Source organism: Triticum urartu, chromosome 6A, assembly GCF_056163025.1.
Source record: "Triticum urartu cultivar PI428250 chromosome 6A, HENAU_Tu73, whole genome shotgun sequence".
Lineage (NCBI taxonomy): Eukaryota > Viridiplantae > Streptophyta > Magnoliopsida > Poales > Poaceae > Triticum > Triticum urartu.
This window is the reverse complement of record NC_141878.1, coordinates 325,462,207-325,471,631: the sequence shown is the minus strand read 5'-3', so window position 1 is coordinate 325,471,631 and position 9,425 is coordinate 325,462,207.

The window sequence follows — 9,425 nt, the reverse complement described above, 5'->3', positions numbered from 1 at the left end:
TGGTGAGGCTATCCGCAGGGCTTCGCCAAGCACAACGGATGTGGATGGAGGAGGAACTAGAACTAGAGGGAGACGGGGTGCTGCACATGGCTTGGGGATCATGGTGTGTGTTGCCCCTCTCCCTCCTCTCATATATATAGGTTGGGTAGGAGGGGATGCCCTAGGGCGTGCCCCAAGGGGGCCGGCGTCCACCCTGGGTGCCTGCCTAGGCGCATTCCCCTTGCTTCTTTGGTGTGTGGAGGAAAGGAAAGGGGGGCCGGCTGCCCTAGGGCATCTCCCCTTCCCTTTCTCCCTTACGTGGGGAAAGGCGGGAATGGGCCAACCCCTACCTTTCCTTTACAAGGCCGGCGGTCTGGTTGGGGGTGCGTCAGCGCCTTGTGGGCTGGTGTGCTCCCCTCCCCTTGGCCCATTAGGCCGAGCAACTTCCTGTGACCTCCCGAAACCCCTTCTGGTGATCCGATAAATACTCGGTGCATTCCGAAACCTTTTCGAAGACCAAATAGTATTGTCTTCTATATCGATCTTTACCTCCGGACCATTCCGGAGCTCTTCGTCATGTCCGTGATCTCATCCGGGACTCTGAACAACATTCAGTCACTATTTCACATAACTCATATAATACTATATCGTCAACGAACATTAAGCATGCAGACCCTATGGGTTCGAGAATGATGTAGCCATGACTGAGACGCATCTCCAGTCAATAACCAATAGAGGGACCTGGATGCCCATATTAGTTCCTACATATTCTACGAAGATCTTTATCGGTCGAACCCTTATGACAACATAGATAGTTCCCTTTGTCTGTCGGTATGTTACTTTCCAGAGATTCGATCGTTGGCATCTCCATACCTAGTTCAATCTCGTTACCGGAAAGTCTCTTTACTCGTTCGGTAATACATCATCTCGTAACTAACTCCGTAGTCATTTTGCTTCCAAGCTTCTTATGATGCTGTATTACTGAGAGGGCCTAGAGATACCTCTCCAATACACGGAGTGACAAATCCCAATTTCGATCCATGCCAACTCAACAGACACCTTCGGAGATACCTGTAGAGCATCTTTATGATCACCCAGTTATGTTGTGATGTCTAATAGCACACAAGGTATTCCTCTGGTATCTGGGAGTTGCATGAGCTGATAAAAACAGAATGTTTGATGTAGAATGTTGCCTATCATGTTCATCACATACTCTTTCCTTTTGTAGCATGGACATTTGGACTTTAGACGATTCAGAGCAATAGTCTATAATTTGACATGAGGACATCAATACTCAAGCATGTCAACAAGCAACCATGTCTTTCAAAATATGAACGCTAAACAAAGCTACCCCTCGCCCATTATGCTCAATCATTGATCCATTGATGAAACACACTGAAATATTAGCTACATCCAATGCAAAAGTATGATAATAATATTCCCTAGTTGGTGCTTTATAAGAGAAGATGGAGACTCAATAAAATAAAAAATGCATAAAAGTAAATAGATAGGCCCTTCGCAGAGGGAAGCAGAGATTTTAGAGGTGCCAAAGCTCATAGCTTAAATTGAGAGATAAAATTGTTTTGAGAGGCATGCTTTTCGTGTCAACCAAAACGACCGAGAATTCCCAATATCTTCCATGCTAGATAAATCATAGGAGGTTCCCAAACATAAAATAAAGTTCATTTCCTATTCCACCATTCTTTCACAATTCATGGCTAGCCGTATCCATGGGTGCCTTCCATACTGTAAGTGCATCTAGTGCCCCTTAGTGATTTTGGTGTACTAAAGACTTATAGGTTAAGGGTCTAATGTGTTTGTGAGTGTACACATGTCTTATAAGTCTCTAAGGAGTTTGATAAATTCGACGAATGTTGACCCCTAAAAATGAATGTCTTCATATGAAGACTTTGTGGTTTTCTTGAAGACTTTGAAAATGAGGAAATTGGTGTGACCTTGAAGATATTGATGCGAGGAATATGAAGCGTGAAGACTTTTGTTTACATAGTTTCATTTCCTTCTTTTGAGTCATAGGAAACACTGTACTGTTAAAGGGTGTCAAGGCAATACTTAGGAAAAAATTCCAAGTGATGTTCATCTCAAAGTCTGCACATACCCAATCCTTCGAGTGAAGCCTTTGGAAATTTCTTATAGTCCAATAAATTTCTTCAGCGACAGGGACGAAGTTCTGCTGGTCTCTAAGGAATTTGTTCTGACTGGGGAGTTAGGAATTCACCAGTGCGAATTTCCCATAGTGAGGAACACGATAGCCCTGAGGAATTTCATGGTTCGGATTTCCGACCGTCGCTGTGCTTCACACCACCTGTCCAAATATCTTATCCATCCAACGGTCATATCATTAGGGGCATTTATGTCTTATGATGTCGGGTTGCACCCTGGCTATAAATAGCCGCCCCCACAACCACTAGCTAGTTGGCTGCTCTGAGAGAGATTGACAAGTGTCATTTAGAGCATCCCATCCTTTGAGGACTTTGAGAGAAAATCACCAGTGAGGAAAAACCCAAAACCCCAACACCTCAAACCCAAAGTGATTGAGCATCACTGGCGAGATTATTCTTGTGTGGAGCCGACGTTTTTTATCTTTGAAGATTGTGCATCTTCCAGATGGTTAGGCGTCATGGTCTAGAGCATCCAAGAGGAATTGTGGATCACCGGGTGACCGAGTTTGTGAAGGTTTGGAAGTCACCTTGAAGACTTGCCATGAGTGATTGGGCAAGCTCTGTGTGACCTTAGCTGAGGAGAATACATTAAGGACTGTGTATCCTGGGACTGTGTGTCCTTTGGTTTGAATACCAAGCATCTCCAACCAGACATACAATTGTCACAACAGTTGGAACTGGTCTACCAAATCACTATCTTCACCGAGCTACTGGTTCTATTTCCTCAACCCTTTCATTTCCTCATTTACTTGTTTAAGAAATTGATTATTTCTCTTGTCTTCTGCGTGCTTATCCTGTTTACACGCTACTTGTGCTCTGTGTATGTTTCATTCCATCACGATGACTGTGTACTACCTTGTTATGCATGCATTTGAGTACTTTATCCGCTACTTGTGTTTCTTCACTTAGTTAATTCCTCAAGTAGTAATTCCTTACTGGCAAATTTGTAAATATCACCTATTCACCCCCCCTCTAGTCGATATAACCCACTTTCAATTGGTTTCAGAGCAAGGTACTTTCTTTTTCTATGTGATATGGGTTTAACCACATGGAGTTCTAGTTATGGGTTTAACCACATGACATTCAAGCAACTCGACTCCCAGTCGAAGAATATCATATATGGTCATCAGAGCAAAGGACAGTACGACAGAGTGAGTTCTTTGGAGACTACAAAACTTATCTGGGATAGGCTGTCCCAAGGTCAACAAAGGAATCTCAACCCAATGTGATTCTCAAGTTGACATTCTTCGTGATCTCTTCAACCGCTTTAAAAGACCCGACACTGAAATTTTTTAGCAAACTTTCGATCGTCTTACCGATATCTCCAATGAGCTCCAAGCTCTCGATGCCACTGACATCACCGAGCACGAGGTGGTGAAGGAACTGCTGAGATCTCTTGATTCCTCATTCGATATACTGGTGCTGATGATTCAAGAACGTGGAGATTACAAGTCACTGGATCCTACTGATATTCTCGAGAGACTGAATACTGATGAATTCCAATAGGCTGAAAAGAGAAACCTCTACGAGCCAAGCTATGGAAGATCACGTGCACTGAAGGCCAAGACAATTTCCTCATCTGAAGGAGAAGACTCTGATAGTAGACTTGGTGATCCTAAAGAACTAAGTCAGGAGCTAGCAACTCCTGAGAAAATTTGAGAAGTTCTCAAAACGTGCCCGTTTTGGAAAATCTTCAAGAGGTGATGACATGAGATCAGATTCTTCATCCCGCGACCACAAGAAAAGGACTTGCCACAAATGCAAGAAGTCTAGTCACTACATTGCTGATTGTCCTCAGGAGGTGAAGGAATCAAAGAAGAAGAAGTACAAGGATGACAGTTCGGACAACTCGAAGAGAAAGAAGAAATCTTCAAAGTCCTCATCGTCAAAGTCTTCATCTCACAAGAAGAGCAGCTCTAGAAAGGCTTGTGCATTTATTGGTTAGGAAATGGATTCTGAAGCTAAATCTGAAGAAAATGAGGAATTTGAGGAGTTAGACTCTGGTGTGGCGAGCCTAGCTCTCGCTACTGCTTTCGTCAGCAAGTCCATCTTCAACTGCGAGGAAAATGGCAACCCCAACACCACTAACGACAACATCAATGACTTTGCTCCCACCTATTGCTTCATGGCAAAAGGTGCCATGGTACTCAAATATTCTTCCTCCTCTGAATCTAGTGAAGGTGAATCTGATGAAAATCTCAAACCTAGTTATTCCAAACTTGCTAAAATTGCCAGGAAACAAGAAAAATCTTTGGAAAAGGTTCAGGACTTGCTAGAGAAAAGAGATGACCTATTGAGTGAGGAAATTGATTGAACTCAAACTCTAACTGATGATTTTCAACATCTTCAGTGTAAGTTTGATAACCTTCAAGGTCGCCATGAAACTCTCTTAGCCAATCATGAGAAGCTTTCATATGAATTTCTTCAAAGAAAGCAAGATCTTAAGAAACTAAGGGTGAGAAAATGATTCTTTGCTTTCTCAACAAATCAGTTCCGCTCAGGAAGAATTCATTCCACCCTGTTCGAAATGCATCAAACGACAAACTGCTAATTCTTCACCTAAAACTTCAAATGCTTCTATTGCTGCAATTTCTTCAACTGTTTTTGTGGTCACAGCTTCCTCATCTGAGGATACCACAAGTATCACTGATGAAAATGAAGGGTTGAAGGAATTGTATGTGACATGCATGTACAAAAGCCTCAAAGGGTATCAAACCCTTTGCGATGTGCTTAAAAAGCAGATTCTGAACAGGAACCCTAGGAAAGAGGGTATTGCATTTGAGAGGAAACTCCATGCCGATGGATCCTACTGGAAACCTGAGCAGTATCCCAAAACCTCATGGGTTGCTGCAAAAGGACCTCTTGTGCATCCATCTATTTTATCTGGCTTTACATGTGAATCTTCATGTTCATGTGATGAGTCATTTGACTTCAACTATAAACTGTTGAAAAATCAGAATGGCGAAGTATTTGCCAGATATGTTGGAACTAACTGCAGGAACAATCCTCCTATGAAGAAAGTCTAGGTTCCCAAAAGGTATCTTGAAAGTCTTCAGGTGAATGTCCTCATGATACCACCCGTGAAGAACATGGACCCCATAGCAAATTCTTCATATGGACCAAACTCTTCAGATGGATCAAATTCCTCATATGGTCAAAAGTACACTTATTCTCGTGCTAATGCTTCTGTTTCACAGGGAAAATCTAAGGGTCATCAATATGTGCATTATTCTTCAAACCATTATGTTCATAAGTCCTCTAAGAATTTATCTGCTTATTCATATGCATACTCTAACCCCTCTTCTATGAAAGAAGGTGCACTGGCTTCAATGCCAGCTTTATCATATGGAGCTCGCAGAATGATGAACTCTTTGCCACCCCTCCAGGTGTGGGTAGTGAAGAAAAAACTATTATCTTATGCAGGGTCAGGTCTCCAGACGGACTTGAATGGCTGAAGAATTTGCTGGAGACCTGAGAGTGTTTGGAAGGAGGCAAACTAATCATGAAGAAATGAATTGCTCATTTCTCACGTCCTCATATTGTTGTATCTATTATACTGCTTGATGAAATTCTATCTGACAAATTTGATGTCGTATGCTTCACTCTGAAGTATATGAGTTCGTAAGATGCAGTAATTCGTCTGCATGATGAATCGCTCAAAGCTACTGAGTGGGTGCTTGATAGTGGATGCACGAATCACATGACTGGTGCCAAGAACTTATTGATGGGCTCTGCTCTATCTCCATCACATCTGAAGCATATCACCTACACTGACAAAGGAAAAAAGCGAGGCAGTGGGTCTAGGTAGGGTTGCAATCTCAAAGGGTCGACACATGGACAAAGTCATGCTTGTTGAATCTCTTAGATTCAACCTCCTGTCCATCTCAATGCTTTGTGATCTTGATATGGTTGTCATCTTTGGCAAATATCGTTGCATAGTACTCATGGAATCCGACAAATCCAAAGTCTTCGAAGGCTCTAGGAGAGGAAACTTGTATATTGTTGATTTCTCTGCAGGACCACAGCCTGCTAGATGTCTACTTGCAAAAGTTTCAGAAGGCTGGCTATGGCATCGACAACTTGGTGATGTTGGCATGAGGAACTTGCACACACTTGTGAACAAGAAGCACACCCTTGGCATCGAGTGTGTCAAATTCCTCAGAGATCATCTCTGTGGGGCTTGTGAGGCTGGAAAGATAACTAGATCCAATCATCCCTCAAAGACTGTCATGACTACTACCCGTCCTTTTGAATTGCTTCACATGGACCTCTGACTATGCTGGTGATCGGGTGGATTGCAAGTCAACATCAGGCACATGCCATTTCCTTGGATGATCCTTAGTATGTTGGTCCTCGAAGAAGCAGAACTGCGTGTCACTTTCTAATGTTGAAGCTGAGTACATTCCTGCTGTGCTCAGTTGTTGTGGATGAAGAAAACCCTCAAGGATTATGGCATCAATGTGAAGAACATGCCTCTCTACTGCGACAACGAGAGTGCCATCAAGATTTCTCACAACCTAGTTCAGCACTCGAAGACTAAGAACATCTAGATTCATCATCATTTTCTTCAAGATCATGTGTTGAAGGGCGACATCTTCATCGACCACGTGAAGACTGAAGAACGATTGACTGATATCTTCACAAAGCCCTTGGATGAAAAGAGATTTTGCAAGGTGCGCTATGAGCTAAATATCTTACAATCTTTGAATGTTCTTTGAAAGGACACACATCCTAACACTTATGCAAAATTGATGACTTTGATGTGCAACACATGAAGTAACGTTTTTCTTCAATCAATGAAGACTAACCCTCTAAGTGTGAAGAAATTAATGAAGAATTTGATTCTCAGAGCCCTATGACAATTGTACGCGGTGTCTGAAATCATCATTCTTATACGGCGGGTCACGCCACCAACCATAGTTGAAAATCTTCAAAATTGAGTTTTTCGTCATTTTGCAAATTCTTCAAATTTGCAAATTCCTCAAGTTTGCAATTTCTTCAAACTTTACATTTGGTGTTCTTCATTGACTATATATGTATATACACACACATCTGGGCTATTATGTTTTGCGTAACAGAATATTATTCTGTTACCCTACTTGAACTGACGGTTCCAGGCGGTTGTACTGATGATTTTCATCTCATCGAACTCATCGTCCTCTCTAGCTCAAAAAAATTGCGATTTTTTCCTTGGAATAGGGCGTGTAATATATCATTGGAAAGCTCTTGACATCTATATTACAAATATATAGGATTTTTTTGTTGCAAAATCATCATAGTTTAAGAGCAGTTTTGAAAATCCTGTTTTTTTTTCAAAACCGAAAACGTGAATCGTATTTTGGATTTAATTTTCAAAAGGTTTGTCGGAATTGAGCAAATAAGATGGCATTGGAAAGCTGGTGAAAATCCTCTTCTCCCATGTATCTATTATTTTTTAAAATTCTATACAATTTAAAAGTAATTTGAAAAACAGTGAAATTCTGGCCGAAACGTATTTTCGCATTTTTTTGCAAATGGCTTGTCGGATTGACGCAAACGATAAGACATTGGAAAGCTATGGAAAACACACAACTTTTTGTGTAGAAATGTTTTTCTAATTCCTTACAGTTTAAACTCGAATTCAAATATGATCAAATTTGATTTTGAACATGATTTTTTAAAAGGTTGTCGAAGTGGGGCAAATAATATACCGTTGGAAAGGTATCGAAAATGCGAAACTTAGTCATGTTGAATATTTTCTCTAATTCGGTTGAAGAGTAATTTTGAATATGGTGAGACCCATCATATTGTTTTTTGGGTCAAAAAACAGAGTACTCCACTACTGCAGGATGCTGCTAACGCGGCACTACGATCAGAGACCCTACAAGAAATTGTGTGCGATGCAATAATCGCAAACGGTGCTGTATGAAAACCGTCAAAAAAGGTGAAAACATTTGCGATGGAGGATGCATCAAACACAGTCCAGATTTTAGTTGCATGTGCGATGAAGGGCATACGGTTCAGTTTAATTAACTGTTTGCGATGAGGAGAAACAAAAGAAACGGGCAGCCAGATGAAGGCGTGTGCGATACACAACTTATGGTTCACTCGGATGAACTGTTTGTGATTAGACAACACAAAAGAAACGGACAGCCAGATGAAGGTGTGTGCGATATACAGCATACGGTTCACTTGGATGAACTACAACATCCCAAATTTTCAATTTGGAATGTTATACATTAGATCATCATGCATATCATATTTTATTTGGCATTTTGGTTGATCCTAGAGATTCTACGCAACTCAATGACCCACGGAGAGAGTTGGGGATTTCGCTATTTTCATATTTGAGTTTTCTCAAATTTTGAGAATAGGATCATTTGATTTTATTTATTTTATCATCAATTATTTCTATTACAAAAATATGAGAGAGGGAATAAAATGACTTTCCCAAAATAAAGAAATATTCAGGATTTAATAATAAAATCAAATAAGATTTTATTTCGGAGTTTTTCAGTGTTTTATTTGAATTTAGAAAAAATGTGCGTTTTTCAAAATTGCATTTAGGGCCCAAATAAATGTTCACCTTGTGCGGCTTGATTTTAGAAGCCCGTGAAAATTTATTTCGGAATTTTTGGAGTACGTTTAGTATTTCTTTTTATTTTTCTTCTGAGCGGAATAATTAAAAAAATGAACCGACTTCGGGCCATACCCGAGTGGGACACCGCCCGGGGGCAGCCTTTAAATAGCGCCGCCCCGAGCCGCCCCAGCCCATCAGCCTCGCCTCGATCCGCGCGCGCCGCCTGAGCCGCCGCCGACGATCCTGCCGCCTGAGGTTCGTCGTGCCTCGATTTCCATGCCGAAAAAAAGAGAAAAAAAATTCGGCGTTCGTCGTTTTTCTTTTTCTCGGATTAAATCCGCGATTTTTCTGATCGCGATTCCTGATCCGATTTTCATTTTAGTTTAACTTTTCGCTCGTTTATCGGAATCAGGCGATTCAAGCGCCTAGAGTTTCGTCTCAAAACCCTCTATCCATTTAACCAACTTAAACAAGATTTTTCTACTGTAAAATTTGCCCTCGATCCAGATTGCTAGAACGAAGTTGTTTTCTTTCGCCGTTCGTCTTTTGTTGCTTCGTTCGATTTGATTCTTTTTGCCAACCGGAGTTCTTAAGTTGAACCTTCTGGTTAGATCTCTTATTTGAGTTTTACCTGTGCATTAGATGAGTACTTATTGTATGCTTGTTTGTTTGTCTGCGATAGAATACCCGAAGTGCGCCGCCTGTTA